This window comes from Thermobia domestica, chromosome 13, assembly GCF_964235325.1.
Source record: "Thermobia domestica chromosome 13, izTheDome1.hap1.1, whole genome shotgun sequence".
In the NCBI taxonomy this organism is placed as follows: domain Eukaryota; kingdom Metazoa; phylum Arthropoda; class Insecta; order Zygentoma; family Lepismatidae; genus Thermobia; species Thermobia domestica.
The window spans coordinates 202,383,023-202,401,348 of record NC_137466.1 but is presented as its reverse complement, the minus strand read 5'-3'; positions in this window follow the sequence as shown (position 1 = coordinate 202,401,348).

Genomic DNA, 18,326 nt, shown 5'->3' with positions numbered 1-18,326 from the left:
TCCACTAGCCAAGTAGAATACCAATGCAATCTAGTGGACGTTCCTGGAACTACTATATGACTAGTTTCCGTTTAGTACCGACAGATAGCAGCACTAATGAGAAAAGAGCGCCGTTCTTCCAAATAGAAATCTCTATAGAGCACAGTAGGATTTATTTGAGTTGCAGAGTTTATAAGATCATATTCAAACTTGTTATTACGAGAATATTTGTATTTCTTTTGCTTATTTTGTATACTATTGCAAGAAGCATGCAGAAATAGTGGTTACATCATTTATAATTTACATATTTATTTTGGATTGTAATATTTCTTCCACATACATTGTAACGTAAATAACACTACTGGTACAGTAGCCTGTATCTACCAAAGTAGAGCTGATAGAAAAAAACTGCTTACATTATTGGATTCAGCGCCCCACACATAGTTAAAATCAGCTCTAAAATTTTAGGCACCAAGAAAAATTTTTTTTTCTGTAGGCCTGTGTAATCAATGAAAGAATAAAGAAACACACTGAGAAGATACTAGGAGAATATCAATGCGGGTTTAGACCTAATAAAAGCACAACAGACCAATTATTCACATTGCAGCAGATCATTGAAAAACACTATGAACACGGAGTAAAATTGCATATCCTATTTGTAGATTATGAGAAAGCACTTGACAGCGTGAACAGAAAGCAACTAATAAAAGCCATGAAGGAATTCAAGATACCTGGGAAACTGATAAAACTCACACACATGACATTAGAGGAAACCTCAGCAAAAGTAAAAATAGAAGACAGTCTAAGCGAAGAATTCAAGTACTATAAAGGAGTGAAACAGGGTGACAGCTTTTCCACAACATTGTTCATAATAACACTGCACGCCGCGATCTGCAACATATATAAAGGAGGAACAATATTCACGAAAACCACACAAATATGCGCCTATGCCGATGATATAGCCATAGTAACACGCACAGAGAGAGACATGAGGAAAACATACACACAGCTAGAGAAAGAGGTTAACAAAATAGGACTGCGAACTAATATAAAGAAAACAAAGTACATGGTAATAACAGCGTACGCAACAGAAAGAAATCAAAAATCAATCATAATAGAAGGTAAAGAATTTGAAAAAGTAGACAAGTTTAAATATTTAGGCCTAACAATCACAGATAAAAGCTCCATAAAAGATACAGTAAAGGAAAGAATACAACTAGGCAACAAAGCATATTGCGCAAACATGAAGTTACTAAAAAGTAAAAACACAAGTAGGGGAACAAAAATGAGAATATACAAAACGTTAATAAGACCAGTAGTAACATAGGCTCCGAAACATGGCCACTGACAAAAGAAATCGAGAAAAAACTCAGAACTTTCGAAAGGAGAATAGTAAGTCAAATTTACGGACCAATTAAAGAACAAGAAACCTGGCGAATCAGAACTAACGAAGAGATCAACGACATAATAGAGAATCAGGATATAGTCAGGTTCATAAAATCGAATCGACTAAGGTGGCTAGGACATGTAATAAGAATGGACAGCGACAGGATGCCATACAAAATCATGAAAGAAAGACTCCAGCAAAAGGAAAGGAAGACCAAAAACCAGGTGGCTGGACGGGGTGGAAAGTGATTTGGAAAAATTGAAGGTTCGAGGATGGAAAGAAAAATGCAAAGATCGGGAAGAGTGGAGGCAAATAGTGGAAGAGGCCAAAGCCCACCCAGGGCTGTAGCGCCAAGTGGTAAGGTAAGGTAAGTTTCTCTCGAGACCTTCGATTTCGATTCGATATATCAAACAAATAAAGAACAAGGTAACGTGGGCACCATTCCGTTCCAACTTTGCTTAATCTAACGCAACGCAAAAACTGGAACAAGAAATTCTAAAGGCGCTACGCCTATTAACGCAAACTAATGCCTCTTTATTCCCTTGCGTTGGCGCAAACCTGTACGAAATCAGACTCGTTGAGTTCATTAGAAAGAGTGTATGTTTTTTAGATATTGTGACAGATATTTTTTCTTACATTTGCAAAAGTGAATGAGAAAAAATGTCAGTAAGTGGAGAATATGAATGTACGTAATATAATTCCTATTAAAGAACCTTCTATGTCAGTGGTCTTTTGAAAATTAATGTGTTATTAAGGAACGAAAACTAACGATTGTGTTGAAAATAGAACAGAGGGCAAGAGAGTTCTGCATGCATTGGTACAAATATCTATCTATCTATATATATATATATATATATATATATATATATATATATATATATATATATATATATATATATATATATATATATATATATATATATATATATATATTTGTAGTTGTTGAAATAATGAGCAGCTATAAAATATTTAAGTCTGATTCAGTTTTTAAAGGGGAATTAAGTGACACACAAAATATCTTGATTGAATGCTTGTCATATATTTTGAACAATATCATTAAAGACAAAATTTTACAAGCAGATTTTGTTTCAGTACATGTAGACTAAACAACATATGTTACTTGTGAAGCGCAGATAATGTGGTAGTCCATCTTCCCCACCCGATCACGCCAATTAAAACAATTAAATTGCATTATGGTGAATTAAGATCATCTATGAGTCACATACGTCAACTTCATTATGAAAATTGAGATCCGGATCGAATAAGTGCTGTCGATGAACTACAATTGCATTAAATTTATGTGAATTCGTCTTCTTGTATTTCTGTAGTAAAACTGTATTTATGTCTAATCTGTTTCATTTATTATTATTATTATTATTATTATTATTATTATTATTATTATTATTATTATTATCGTTATTATTATTAGTAATAGTAGTAGAACATTGGGCCTACCCTCTTGAAACTATCACTCTTCGCCACTGGGTACATATATAAACTACTGGGTGCAATAGATTAATAAGATCAAAGGTAGAATATGCCTGAATCCATATGAAAAAGCCGTTACTAGCTATGTCTTACTGTTTTTGTTTAATGGCGATAAAGGTTGAAACCGGAAATCGTTAATTTGAACCGTTTCCGGATTGAATAGATGGTTAAGGGAAAAGATAGAACCTAGTTTTAGGAAGCTGAATCGATTGCCAAAAATTGCACCTCGATATCTTTTTTACCGTTTTTGCTCTATGGACACCAATATTGAAACCAGAAGTAGTTGTAAATATCAACCACTTCCGGTTTTTGGTAGCGTGTTGCAAGTTGTGATGGTATGTTCTCATGACACTTTGAATGGATTGCAGAAAATAGCTTGTCACTATATATTATCATTTTCTGTTCTATGCTAATAAATGTTGAAGTCTTAAATCATTAATTTGGATAACTGACTAACTCTATGGCATATGGAACCCAGAGGTTGAGTACCGCGTGCACAAAAGTTTTCCATTGACTTCTATCCTTAACCAACTGGATCCAGTTTCTACTTTGTATTCCTATTCCTGCAAGATCCGTCTTAATATTATCTTCTCATCTGCACCTAAATATTCCTAACTAGCAGCGTTCACCCCGCTTCGCTGCGGTCACCCCGGAACGCAATAAACTTTGTTACTTAGATAATTTTTACTTTTTCGCTTTCAAGTGATATGATAAAAACCATAGAAGATTGCAGTAAATCTTAACATTATATCGCCTGTCATTTATGTTAACCCGCCCCGCTTCGCTGCGGTCATCCCGGTGCTCAATAAGCAAATCAATTAAAAAATTTTAAACAGAAGATTCAAGCTATTTTCCGCTGTATATCGCCTGTCATTTATGTTAACCCGCCGAGTGACACGGTCATGCGGGTTGCATATAAATACGTTTATTTTTACCTATGATGAACTAACAAAGGATTTGTGGACACCTGAATGGTCAATTATCTCAAGACACTGGTAATTAAAAATTAAAGTGATATGATAAAAACCATCTAGGGTCCAAATCCTAATAACCCCCCAAAAATGAAAGAAATTGGTTCAGCCGTATTAGCGTGATGAGCGGACAAAGAATTGTACGTTCTCTTTTATATATATAGATTCTATTTCCGATTGATCTTCCAGTTAAGTCTTTGAAAGCGTTCCTTCTTTATTCCATCTGGTTTGAAAAGAGGGTTAATGGAGAATTCGGAATCTATTCTTGGGAAACTTGAATCAATTCCAAAGAAATTTTTATATTTTTTTACTGTTTTTCTATATGGAAATCAATATTCAAACCGAAAACGGTAGTAAATTTCAACCACTTCCGGTTTTGGTAGAGTATGATAGGTTGTGATGGTATGTTCGCTTGAGACCCTAAATCGTTTGCAGAAAACCGCTTGTCTCTATCTTTTGTTCTATGGCGATAAATGTTGATACCCGAATTGGTTAATTTCAACCACCTCTGCTTTGAATAGAGTGTTAATAGAGGAGATGGAACCTATTCTTACGACGCTGAATCGATAGCAAAAAACATCTTTTACCGTTTTTGCTCTGACATCCGTTTTATAAGCTAAGCCGTTTTATAAGACTTCCGACATTTATGAATAGCATAGTTTGGAAGTCTGGGCTAAAAACAAAGTTGAACATTGCTAAAGTTGAGTTGATTTTAGTTTAGCGTCCCTTTCAGCAGCGAGGCTATAGTAGACGTGAATATACTTTTAACATCGCTGTATTATCTGTAAAACAGCGAATACTATAGCATTTTCGATAATATAACACAATTTTGTTTCTGTTACACTCCCTAGTGGTTATATGGTTAGCGTAGTTCTCTATGGCGAGTAAGACATTGGTTTGATTCTCGGTAGGAGCTCAATTCTGATTCCACGTTAAGGTGTAGGTCCACGTCTTATATAGCTACGGTGTTGAAAGGAGCGCTAAATTCTAATTCAAACAATCATATTATAATGCAAAGACTATCAACTACACTTAGACGTTACTGCGAACCTTTCTATTTTATTTATTTATTTTTACAATTAATATATATTCGTGCATATACTTAATAATCTGCAGCATTCCTATGTATGAAGGTAGTTCAGAGAGTAATGTCTTCAAGCCCACTACTTGGCCAATAGTATTGCAAATATTCTGAACTGTTTATCATTAATGCACCGATGTTTAAGCTATAGAACGTCACTTGTTTCATCTTCCTATCTCTTTTCGTACCAAAGTCAAGGACCAATCAATGGGATCCAGTGGTGACGTCCGGGTGAAACAGCGTGCTGTCATTGAATTTCTAACTGGGAAACTTGTGCACCCAGGATACACCATTACGACCCGAAAACAAAGCGTCAGTTGATGGAGTACCACCACGCGTCCTTTCCCCTGCCAAGCAATTCCATGTTGTCTCGTCTACTGGTAAAGTGTTGTTGACATTCTGCCTCGTCCTGCCTATAGTCCGGATCTTGCGCCCTGTGGCTTTTGACTCTTCCCCAAACTTAAGGATTACCTTAAAGGCCAACACTACAGTTGGGACGCGGAGGTGGAAGCAGCAGTTCGGCACGGCAATGGTTTCGCCAGCAGCCACGCCAATTCTTCGTCGACGGGATGAAAAATCTTGTTTTGCGTTGGCGCAAGTGTGTTGCCCGCAATGGGGACTATGTTGAAAAATAATGCTGACATTGCAAGTTTACCAATGGTACCTGTACCGGTGCTATCTGATAAAACGCAATAAAGGTATCACATTTTAAGGCATTACTTTTTGAATCACCCTCGTATTTTATGGTTGATAAGTGGACAATCATGACATAAAGAAGAAGTGAGAATCCAATTATTACGGTTGAACAGTAAGTGATTTTTAGTTCATATTAGTTACAACTCACATAGTCATGAGAGCACTAATATACTGCCATGGAAATATTTAGCTATGTGAACATGTTACCACATGTTACATATTTATTATTATTATTATTATTATTATTATTATTATTATTATTATTATTATTATTAGTAGTAGTAGTAGTAGTAGTAGCAACGAACAATATAAAGGGTTTCGCGCCATAAAAATTAGTTTTTTTCTCGAAAACTACGCATAAGAATTTACCGTCGAGTTTCTCATGTTATTGATTTCAAAGTGATCAATCGATCGATGTACTATACGTCTCATCTGTGGATATTATTGTTTTACGCTAAACACTAATAAATAATTGATTTTTTTCTATTAATATATATACTTGTCGCGAAATACTTGATTCATAATTATAAAGCGTAAGTATTTTGTGAAGAGGCGGATTTAGAAGTTAAAAACTGGGGGCAGTCAGAACCCAGACTTTGATAGGCATATCATGAGTTTACTGCAAACTTTCAAGAATATATAAATAATAGCTTAAATTATTTTGTCACTCAAAGAACTGACGGGCCTAGGCCCCTCGGTCCCGGGTTATATCCGCCACTGATTTTGTGTGTGTGTGTGTGTGTGTTTTTATTGCATAAACCGTATAATGCAGTCACCAGAATTTCAGTCTCCCCTGGCTTTTCTAAAAATGAAATTAACATTACGAAGAAGAAGAAGAAGAAAGAAAAGATGGATTTGTGTATATCCATGGCTGAATGCATGCTTAAACATAATCTTGTCTGGATGTCAAGGCCACAAAGATATCATAATGCAATTTTCTTCGAAGGTTAAAAAAAAAACGAAGGGAAAGAAATAAGTAGTTCCCAAGTTTAGCAATGCATGATTACATGTTATTCATCCAGTGTCACGTAAGTTCTTCGTTATAGAAAAAAAAAAAAAATCTCAACTTGATTGTCTCTCTGTGGATTAGTGATTTGTGATCTTTAAATAGATCCCCCTACTCCAGAAACTAGTTTGGGCTTGTTTCATGATCACTGTGCCGTTTTATATTTAGATACTTCTTATGCTTTAACACTTGAAATAATGGTTATAATAGCCTTTAATCTTTTCACTAGATTATCAGTTGGATATCAATGTTTATTGATTTCGCCTTCTTGAATTGGGTCTTAAGTTCTCAGTTGAAGTCTTAAGTTTGATTTCCGATGGGAATGCGTGTAGTTTCAATTCCATTGTCGTCTAAAAATATAAAAAAAGACAACTTTATTATATTATAATATGATAATGATTGTAATACTCAAACTTTATAAATGTAAAAAAGCTAATTTCCATCTTTTATTGCATCATTCACAGTATTTTATTATGCATTTATAATACTGCAATTTACGTATACACTAAGTTGATACGTTAAATCGTTATAGTAAATCTGTACCATACCTTTTATAGCAGATAAAAATGAAATGAAATCTTTCAGTTTAACGTTCCACGATTATGTTTTTAAGGCTAAGGGAGTTGGATGATTAAAGCAAGTGTGGGCCGTGGTGGCTCAGTGGTAGAGCGTTCACATCTGGTGCATGGAGTCCTTGGTTCGATCCCAGCTTGCGCCAACCCACATAGCACACGACGTCCCTAGGACGTTCCATTTTGATCCCAATTATCCCATATAGATCCCGGAATGATCGAGACAATGATTATACATCCCATGGACGTCCTGCATAGACATCCTAAAGGATTTCCACATAGGATGTCCACAGGACGTCCTGTATGGGACAGGAGATCCTAGGGAAATCAAATTCCGAACATATCTAGGACTACATTATACCACGATTTACCAGTGAACATCCCTTTGAGGTCCCGTTGAATATCCCGTTTTTCAAGATATTAGCGGACATCTGGATATCCCGCGGAGGTGCTATGGATGTTCCGGGAGCAAATTCGGATGATCCTGTGATGCCCCGTTGTCCATTGCGGATCAGTCTAGAACGTCCCTTGGACGTCTGTGTGCTATGTGGGAAGTCAATTTTGTGGTGGACAAATACCATGTGCGTGGGTTTTCTTCGGGTTATCTCGTTTCCTCCCACTTTCTTCATTCCACCATTTTATTCATTTCTCATCATCACTATCTCCTTTAGCCTAGTCGGCATAACCATGGAATGCATAAGCGGAGTTAGGAGTTGTCTGCAGGGGGGGGGGGAGCAGACCTTTTCGTCAGTATCGGACTTTCATTTTAGGAATAAAGATGGTCATGAAGTCAGGAATAAAGATAGTGAAGTTGTCGAAAAGTTGGGGGCAATGCTCCCCATGCCCCTCCAGAGCTCTGCCCATGATGGGACGTAAAATTTTATGATTTCATATGGTTAAAGCACGTGCATGATAATGGAACAGTCTGTGCAATGAGAATTTGGGTGTGGTTTATTTCTGACACATCTTTCCAATAGAGAGATTAGAGTCAAGATGAAATATATTTTTGGGAAGTTTAACCAATTCAAAAAAAAAAAAAAAAAAACACTTCTCGCTGTGTATTACCGTTTTTGCGCTATGTAAATCAATATTAAAGCGGAAGTTGTAGTGGATTCGTATCACTTCTGGTTTTAGTAGAGATAAGAGTAGAGATTTAATATATTCTTGGGACGCTTAACCAATTGCAGAAAACAATATCTTTTCTATTACGATTCTTGTTCTACAGTGATCAACGTTAAAACTGGAAATTGTTAATTTCTACCATTTCTGGTTTGAGTAGGCTCCATAATAGCACTCAGTTCCCTCTACATTTTCATGAAATTTGGTGATGATTGGTCAAATGGCTCTTGAGATTTTCTCTCTCCCGTACATCAGGCCGGTAGCCAGCCCAAAAATGTAGGGGGGGGGCGATCCAACCATATTATAGTTCATCACTATATTATAATTCATTTACAAGCCTACCGTGAAAATTTTAAGGGGCCAGCAAACATTTAGGCCACCCCCTAGACCCCCTGGATACGGGCCTGCCGAGCATACAGACAGAGTAAATATAGACCCTACATTGTATAAAGAAGTTTTGGTAAACCAAACTCCTTAAGAATTGATACTGACATATAACTCGTCATTTACCTCTTCATTATGATACTAGCAAGGTGACAGTACATAGTTAATTAGATCATCATCATCATCATAGTTATTCTATTATTGGCAGGTCACTTACTGCAACTGACAGTGAGAAGCTTCCATGCTCTACGGTCTTCAACTATCCCTTCGTCTTCAGGTACGATTTTTTCTGTTTTGATATCATCCATTAATTGTAGTCTCCTTCTCTCCCTCCCTCTGTTTCCTGCCACCATACCCTCTAGCATGTCCCTCATGATACAGTTCCTTCTTAGCCAGTGTCCCAACCAGTTTCTCTTCCTCTTCTTAATAATATCTAAGTTTTTTCTTTTCTCCTCCACCATTTCTAACACCCTCTCATTCGCTTTGCGTTCTACCCAGCTAATTCCCTCCATTTTTCCAGTTCATCATTTCTGCCCTATACAGTACCATTTTCCACATGAAACATTTTATGAGTCTTTTTCTCAATTTTTTATTCAAGGTCCCACAAAACAGACTTTTTTCTTCCCAGAGGCTACTTTCACCATTCCTATCTTTGCTTTTATTTCACGTTCGCACTACGTATCATCACCATTAATACTATCCAGTATCGAAAACTAGTCACATGTTCTATTTACTTCCCTTCTACTTCTTCATTTAACACCGACCGCTTTGTTCCAATCACCATGACTTGTCTTTATAACATTTATTTTCATCCCATATCCTTCACAACGCTCTCTCAAGTTTTCTAACATCTTGTTGCTTTTCTTTTCAGTTCCGCCACAAGCACCAAATCATCTGCAAATCATATTAGAGACAAAAGACGGCAACCAATCAGAGTCAAATTTACAAATTGACCGAAGTTTATTTAAACGAGATGTACTGAACTTCGACTTTCAACGGTGCAACAAAAGTCGCGTTTAAACTTGAACCTGGAACCGCGTTTAAACTTGAAAGTTTAATGTTGAACGCGTTTGAGTGATCAACGCTCGTTTAAACGTCGTTGCTGCACACGACTTTAAATGCCACACAAACCTCTTTCATTTCTCTATAAACCTTTCACCGAACACCGTTAATAACCCAATTGCATCTCTTGTGCCCTTACCCCTTCTGAACCTGAACTGTTGTTTCTCAATTTTTTTCACTTGTTCCTCTATACAATGTTCTGTTCAGAATTCGAAGCAAAATTATTGCTGTATGCGATATTAGACTAATAGTTGTATAATTCTCACATCTCTTTGGGTTCGATTTCTTAGCCATCAGTATCTTGATTGTCTTCAAGGAGTATTTTGACCATTCTCTTGTTTCATATATTTCATTGCAGAGTGGAAACAATTTTTTCTTTCCCTTGTCTCCCATATTTTTAATGAATTCGATTGATATATTATCTATCCCGGTTGCCTTTCTATTCCTAATCTCGGATATAGCTTTTTCAAACTCATTCCGAAGAATACTAAATCCTTTATCATTCTCGCCTATTCAGGCACGTAACCAGGATTTCGTGAACGGGAAGGAGGGGGGGGGGGGTCCGTGACATGAAATACTGTGGTCACCACACGAGGGGCTCGACCATTCTAAACTATTTTACTGGAACATATATTGGTTCTTTTAGCCAGGATTTCGTAACGGGGGAGGGGAGTGACATTAAATTCTGAAGGCCCAGGAGGTCGATCAATCTAAATACTTTACTATCAACATATATTGGTTTGTTAGGACAATAAAATGAGGATATGTTGGTAAGTATTTTAATAACAAACTATAAAGAAATCTCCAGTGAAAGAATAAATAAATAAATAAAAAAAAAAACGTATTGAAGAAGATTTTACAATATTTAAGTTGTTCCTCTGTTCATTCAAATATAACAATTTTTCTTTCATTATGACCTCAACTATTATGAAAAGTACATACTCAATGTCTTGTAAAATATTTTAAAATATCCGCGTTCCTTTCTGTGTTGAATCAAACGTTAACAGAACTTTCTTTCCACATTTTTTTTTGTTTTTATTATTCCGTCAACTACTGTCTGTTCCAAATGACAGGTTAATAAAGGAGCAATACAAAATTGTTTTTGAAATAATATGTTTAAGGGGGCAGACTACTAAATATTTTTCAAAAGCTAACAATTTTTCTTTTGCCAGTTTTTCGTAAGTGAAAAGAGATAATGAAATGTAACTTACCTTAGTAACATATAAAGCTATTCTACACCCGAAAGTACGAATCGGAAGAATTTTCAGTGTTGTCATCCATAGAAATTACCGTGTGACCAGAATTTGAATTACCCAAATATCTAGGTTATGGCAGCGACTGGAAAAATAAACTCAACGGCAATTGATGATTTATCATACTGTCTGTGTTTCTTGTTAACTACTTTTTAAATAATATTTTGTAATAAAGAGTACAAAATAAATAATTTTTAATTATCAGTAGAATTAAAATACAAATAGTATTTAAAAAGTAATTAACAAGGAACACAGACAGCATGATAAGTCATCAATTGCCGTTCAGTTCATTTTTCTAGTCGCTGTCATAACCTAAATTTTTGGGTAATTCAAATTCTTGTCACACTGTAACTTGTATGGATGACAACGCTGAAAATTCTTCCGATTTGTAGTTTCGGGTGTAGAATAGCATTATGTATTACCGAGATAAGTTACATTTCATTATTTCTTTTCACTTACGAAAAACTAGCAAAAGAAAAAATGTTAGCTTTTGAAAAATATTTAGTAGTCTGCCCCCTTAATACTGCAAGGATATGGTGACGAAAAATTATGATAAAAAATGTCCACGCTGTTACACAACGACACTATGCTTTCGGAAGCTTGAAATCTCCCTCACTAGTAGTAGAAATTCTGAGAATTCCGCAACTTTTCAAGACATTTCAAATTCCCTGACTTTTCCAGGATATCTCGCTCACCTCGCCACCATGTATTTCAAATAATACAAATCGCCTCATAAGAAAGAATAACCAATAGCTTCCTGTATTTTTTTTTTTAAAAAAATAACGTTGATCTTCCTTTTTCTTATTTCATTTTGTTTCATCCTTCCTTAATTTTTTTCATTTCTGGTCTCGAAGGGGGGTGGTCCGGACCCCCCGGACCCTTCCCCTTGGCTACGTGCCTGGCCTACTTCATTTTCTACTTCAACATTTAGGCCACACGGTCTATCCCTACTTTTATATAAGTCCTCAACATATTCTTTCCATCTTCCTAACATTTCATTTCTCGATAATTAGCTTCTCATTGTTATTTTCTACTGGCCTTGTGAAATCCCCTCGTTTTTTCCGAAGTTGGTAACAATGATTACCTATCAGATCTCAAACCCAAAATTTGATGTTAAAGATCAACCAATCAGATTTCAACAAAGATAACTCTTCACCAATGACCTTTGACTATGTCCTGTACTCATTCATTGATTATAAGTTATAATAACGTCTCTCATGTTAGATGCGGTCAAAATTCCTAAAATTTAAATTTTGACACATGTTTTACAAATGGAATGAATCGACATGAATCATCCAAATTTACAGAAGTATATACGCAATTCCTGGAGAACACTTATCAATTTTTATATATTTCTTTCAGAATTCATAAATTTGAGGATGGGCCAATGTACTCCTACCAGGCACGTAGCCAGGATTTCGTAAAGGGGGGGGGTCACTGACGTGAAATACTGTGGTCATCACACCAGGGGCTCGATCATTCTAACTATTTTACTGAAACGTATATTGGTTCGTTTAGCCAGGATTTCGTAACGGGGGGGGGGGGGGGGGCGTGACATGAAATTCTGAAGGCCCAGGAGCTTGATCAATCTGAACTAGTTTACTATCAACATATATTGGTTTGTTAGGGCAATAAAATGAGGATATGTTGGCAAGTATTTTAATAACAAACTATGAAGAAATCTCGAGTAAAATAATAATAATAATAATAATAATAATAATAATAATAATAATAATAATAATAAAACGTATTGAAGATTTTATAATATTTACGTCCTTCCTCAGTTTATTCAAATATAACAATTTTCCTTTCATTATGACCTAAACTATTATAAAAAGTACATATTCACTATTGTAAAAACTATACTCAATAATGTATTGTAAACTACAGGGTGAGGCACGTAAAACCGGCCCGTCGTAATATTCTGGTATATTGTGTTTTTGGCAACACTTAAATAATCTACCTTCCTACCAAGAGATGGCGTGTCGAGGTCGGGTCGACTTACGTGACCTGCAGCAGTCACGTGCAGCCGCAGCCAGTGAAACTTGTCGAAACTAGTTGAGAAAAAGGCCTCGTTGTGTTAAGCCGCGTGAGTGTCAGTGTGTGATAATGCCGTATTCGATACCCGAGCGTGTTGCCATTGTTGAAGGGTTCATTCTCACTGGATCTTTTGTGAAAACAAAGAATTTGTTTCGGGAGAAATTTCCAGGACGTTCTGTGCCAGCAAAAAGCACCATTTAGGAATTGATTGAAAAGTGGCGGCGTACAGGATCGGTTCAAAATGCTCCCAGGAACAGACGACCATCTGTCTGCACACCTGAATTAAAGATGCAGGTGGAGGAGATAATGACAAGAAGTTCTCGAAAGTCAACCAGGAGATTGAGTCAACAGGTTCATTCGAGTGAGAGAAGTTGCAGACGTGTTTTAAGGGAACTGAAGTTAAAACCGTACCGGATAAGTGTTGTGCAATTGGATCCACTAATGCTCATCATGAGTGACGAGGCGTGGTTCCACCTGTCTGGGTACGTAAATTCCCAAAACAACCGGTATTGGTCGACAGAAAATCCACACGCAATCCACCAGGTACCCTTGCATGATGAGAAGATTGGTGTTTGGTGTGCCATTTCCGCCACACGCGTTATTCGGCCCATATTCTTTGAGACGACAGTGAACAGTGACGTGTATATGGGAATCCTGGAGGAGTTTTATACACACTTGACCGAAGAGGAGCGTCAGTTATGTTACTTTCAGCAAGACGGTGCAACATGCCATACATCAGCTGCATCATTGTCCCTTGTGCATGAGATGTTTACACCAGAGAGGACAATCAGCAAAGGCTTGTGGCCTCCTCGGTAACCAGACTTGTCCACGTGTGACTTTTACTTGTCCACGTGTGGGGACTGTTAAAGGGAAGAGTATACGAAACAAATCCACACACAATTGTAGAACTCAAGACCAGGATCCAGGATGTCACCAATAGCATTACAACACAAGAACTGACAAGGGTATATATGAATCTCCTCAATCGTGCTCACATGTGTGTTGAAGTGGGCGGAGGACACTTTCAGCACCTGCTGTGAAGGCTGCTGTGAAGGTGAGTAGTCATATTCAATACATTACATTTCATTTATGTGTTGTAGTTAATCATATTCAATACATTACATTTCATTTTATGTGTTCACTTTACGGGCCGGTTTTACGTGCCGCACCCTGTATTTTACAATATCTGCGTTCCTTTCTCTGTTGAATCAAATGCTAACAGAACTTTCCATACAAATTTTTGTTTTTATTATTCCGCCAACTACTGTCGGTTCCAAATGACAGATTAAAGGCGCAGTAGAAAACTTTTATTTAAATAACATGTTTATTGAAATAACATGCGCAATGACGAAAAAGTATGATAAAAAAAATGTCCACGCTGTTACTCAACGGCACTATGCTTTCGGAAGCTTGAAATCTCCCTGACTAATAGCAGAAATTCTGAGAATTCTGTAACTTTTCTAGAAATTTCAAATTCCCTAACTCTTCCAGGATATCTCACTTAAATTGCCATCATGTATTGCAAGTAATACAAATCTCCTCATAAGAAAGAGTAACCAAAAGCTTCCTGTAGTTTTTTTTTTATTTTAACGTTGATCCTTCTTTTTCTCATTTCATTTTGTTTAATCCTTCCTTATTTTTTTTCATTTCTGGTCTCGAAGAAGGGGGGTTAGGACCCCCGGACCCACCGTTGGCTACGTGTCTGCTCCTACCGAAATTTTAGAAAGATTCATTAATGTACTCATGTTGTACAAAAGACAATTAATCTCTGTATTCAACTATATAGACAGGTAATAAACTCTAATCAAAGTAGGTAAATTGTCAAAACTTCTGAATTTTTAATATTTTGATTTTTTTTTTTTTTTACCCATCAAAGTAGATGAGATGAACTACGAAAACTCATAGAGGTAAATACCATGTCCTACGTATGCTACAATACCAAATTTTTAGTTTCGGCAATTTTCAAAATTTAAGAAGTGGTTCCATGTACCCGTCCGAAAATTTGGGAATGTACCAAGGTACTCTTGCCATAATCAAGAAGGCATACCACTTGATCAGGTCGCGTGACCTCTCTCAGTTAATCATAGAATAATGTTCGCAACTGGCATCTATACTACTAAATCTGGTTTTTGGACATTTACAGTGAAACCTTTCAACTTGTCCACCTCTCTAAGTTGGCCACCTGCTTATCTTGGCCTAGTTCGTCTTGAACCTGCATTTTCCCATAAGACATTCGTTACTTACTTCTCTATAAGTTGGCCACCTGTCTATCTTGGAAGTTGGCCACACTGAAGCAATGTTTACCCTATGATGATAATGATGAATTTACCTGTGTATCTTGGCCACGAAAAATACAGTTTTGTATTTTTCTTAACTCTTTCGAATTCCCGTATGAGAGCCAGATGTTCTGTATTTGTGACTGGACACAAAGAAGCATAGATTCGCACGATTTGTTCTTGGAGGTCAATGGCCAGAACACTACCCTCATAAAAGGATGGTGAAGGAAGATGTGAATAAGAAAAATCACGTACAGGAATTCAGGAAATGGTTGTACGTATTTGTTTACCCTGTCTGTTTTGGTAAAACCATTAGCTATATCGGCTCCTTTCATCAGTGGAAAGCTTTAGTAATTTCGGAAAATTCTCAAGGGTAAAGCTCAATTATCACCTAAGTGCACCTGACTGCATGTCCAAAGGTAGCGGAGGTTTTGAGATACGAATTCCCTCAAGATTTTCTCAAAACATCTTTTGCTCCGTGGGAAACACTTGTAGCTCATTAACAAGAGGTATTTAACTACAATATTAGAATGTGCATATCTGCCAAAAAGAATAAAACAAATACGTCTAGAATGAACCACCATTCAGTAACAACTGAAAAGAAGTCATATGAATTGCATAAGAATTTCTCAATTTATAACTTAGCTTTTCTTGTTTTCAATCTGAATAACTCAGTGTGCTATAATATCAATTTCAATAAACTGCGTACATACGCTTTTTTTTCATGGTTGTTTGTGTTATTGTGTTTTCAATCCGAATAATCCAATGTACCAGACTAGTTTTCAGGAAGAGAAAGGTATGCACATATATGAAACATACTATAGTAATATTTTCTAGTACTGGATACTTTTATGATTACTCTATATACATTATTTATAAGTAGCTGTAGTGCCACTGCTTATTAAAATTTTACAATCAAGTAATACTAGAAATCCTATTCTAAAAATACACAAATCACACTTATTTTCTGTAAGTTGGCCACCTGTCTAAGTTGGCCACTTTTCGCTGGAACCGATGGTGGCCAACATAGACAGGTTTCACTGTATTTTCAGTTAAACACAAATAACATCAGAGAAATTAACTCTTATGAAAAACATACACTGTTTAACAGCTGATTTTGTCTATGATTGTTTGATCTCTTCTAAACAGTGACACACCATTTTAATAGTGACACACATAATTTTAATAGTGACACACAGTTTTAACAGTGACGCAATTTTACTAGTGATATAATTTTAAAAGCGACACAAAATTTTACCAGTGATATACATAATTTTAACAATGACACATAATTTTAACAGTGACACACACAATTTAAATAGTGACACAATAAAAATAGCAGTTACATACATATTTCTAACAATAACACACACATACTATTACTGGTGAAGTTCATTAGACAGATGAAACTTTAAAATTTTGTTTTGATTACACTCCTAAGTATAGTGGTGACTTCAGAAGATTTCATTGGGGGTGTTTTGTAAATGCACGAGGGGTGAACGTAGTACTTTAAAAATAATAGTAATTCACATTCAGCACGATAGATGATATGGGCCGTTCAGAGCACAAGGGGATCAAGTCAGAGCCGTACTGGCCAGGCGGGAAACTGGGAAATTTACCAGTGGGCCCTGGACGGTGAATTTTTTTAGTGCTCTGCCCCGCCCTGTCTCGTAAGTAGCGGTGCACACGTCACACACTTCTCGCACACGGGAGTAACGGAACGGAAGACAATACAGAGTACGGGCAATACAGTCAGCTAATCCCAAACCAATATTGTTGCTCCATGAGCCTTTCACATTTTTTTGTAATTCAACCCTTAAAAGGTTACTGATTTCCCAGCCTGTTTTATAGTTTTGCTAATATTGAAGTATTCAGCTAAATTGGAAGCTCAAATGATGCCATAACTTAAAAGTAAATAATAATTTACACTTTATAGCACCGTTGTTTTACGCAGAGAAAATATACAGGACCGGATTAAGACGAACGGGGGCCCTGGAGCGGGAAAATACAAGGGGACCCCATCTAAAAGTTTTATGATGGGCCCTGTCTCAAATTGTTCAAAAGGGACCATGTTTTATATACGAGTGATTCATGTCGTATTTTTAAACTTTTATGGTGAAAATGTTTTCAGTAATTTTTAAGATTTGTGTTCCCCCTTGGTCATGTAGTCCTGGACAAAAAATGAAAACTCAACTCGATTTTTTTTAAAAAAGAGGAAAATATTTATATGTTTAGATGAAAATCACAGAAGCAATCACTGTTGCAGGTAAGTAGCTTTTTAAACGATGTACAGTGTGTCCGTAAAGTTGTGGTGCACTTTTGACCGGTCACAAGAAAAACAAAGAAATGTGAAATCTTCACCAAATAAAAGGAAAACTCTCCCGGTTTCCGTAGTATGATGTGTAAACATGTGCACACACATACACACGGGTGATGACGTAACACCACGAACTGCGTACTAGCCCACGCCAACACCAGTCGAGATGTGTGGCGACTCTGTAGAGGCTATACGGGATAGCTACCTAAAAAGCTCTAAAAAGTCTGTGCGTGCGTGTGCTCGATAATTACACCTAACGAGGGACATCACCCAATTGTCCGGCTCCGATTTCAATAAAATTTTTCTAGCTGATAGAGGACATATATGTATTACTTGTGATGACAGAAATTTTTGCCATCGTGCATGTTTTCTATTTTTTATAATTTTTAAGAGTTGTGATGTGGTTATTAGAGATTACTGCAGAAGTCCCTTACTAACCTTTGTAAACGTAGCGTTAATGAAAGAACAACCATGTAGATACATATAAGGCCTAGGGAGAAGTTGTATGGTAGGTATGACCTTGGCCACAGCCATCTTGAAATCCGCCATTTTGAATTAAGGTCAAGTTTTTTTAAATGGGAATAGGGTAATATGATACATAATTTCGGGATAGAATTTAATCAGGAAGACAATGGTGAAGCTAGTTTTGAGATACACCTATTTGGGGAAAAGTTACATGCATTTAATTGTTCACA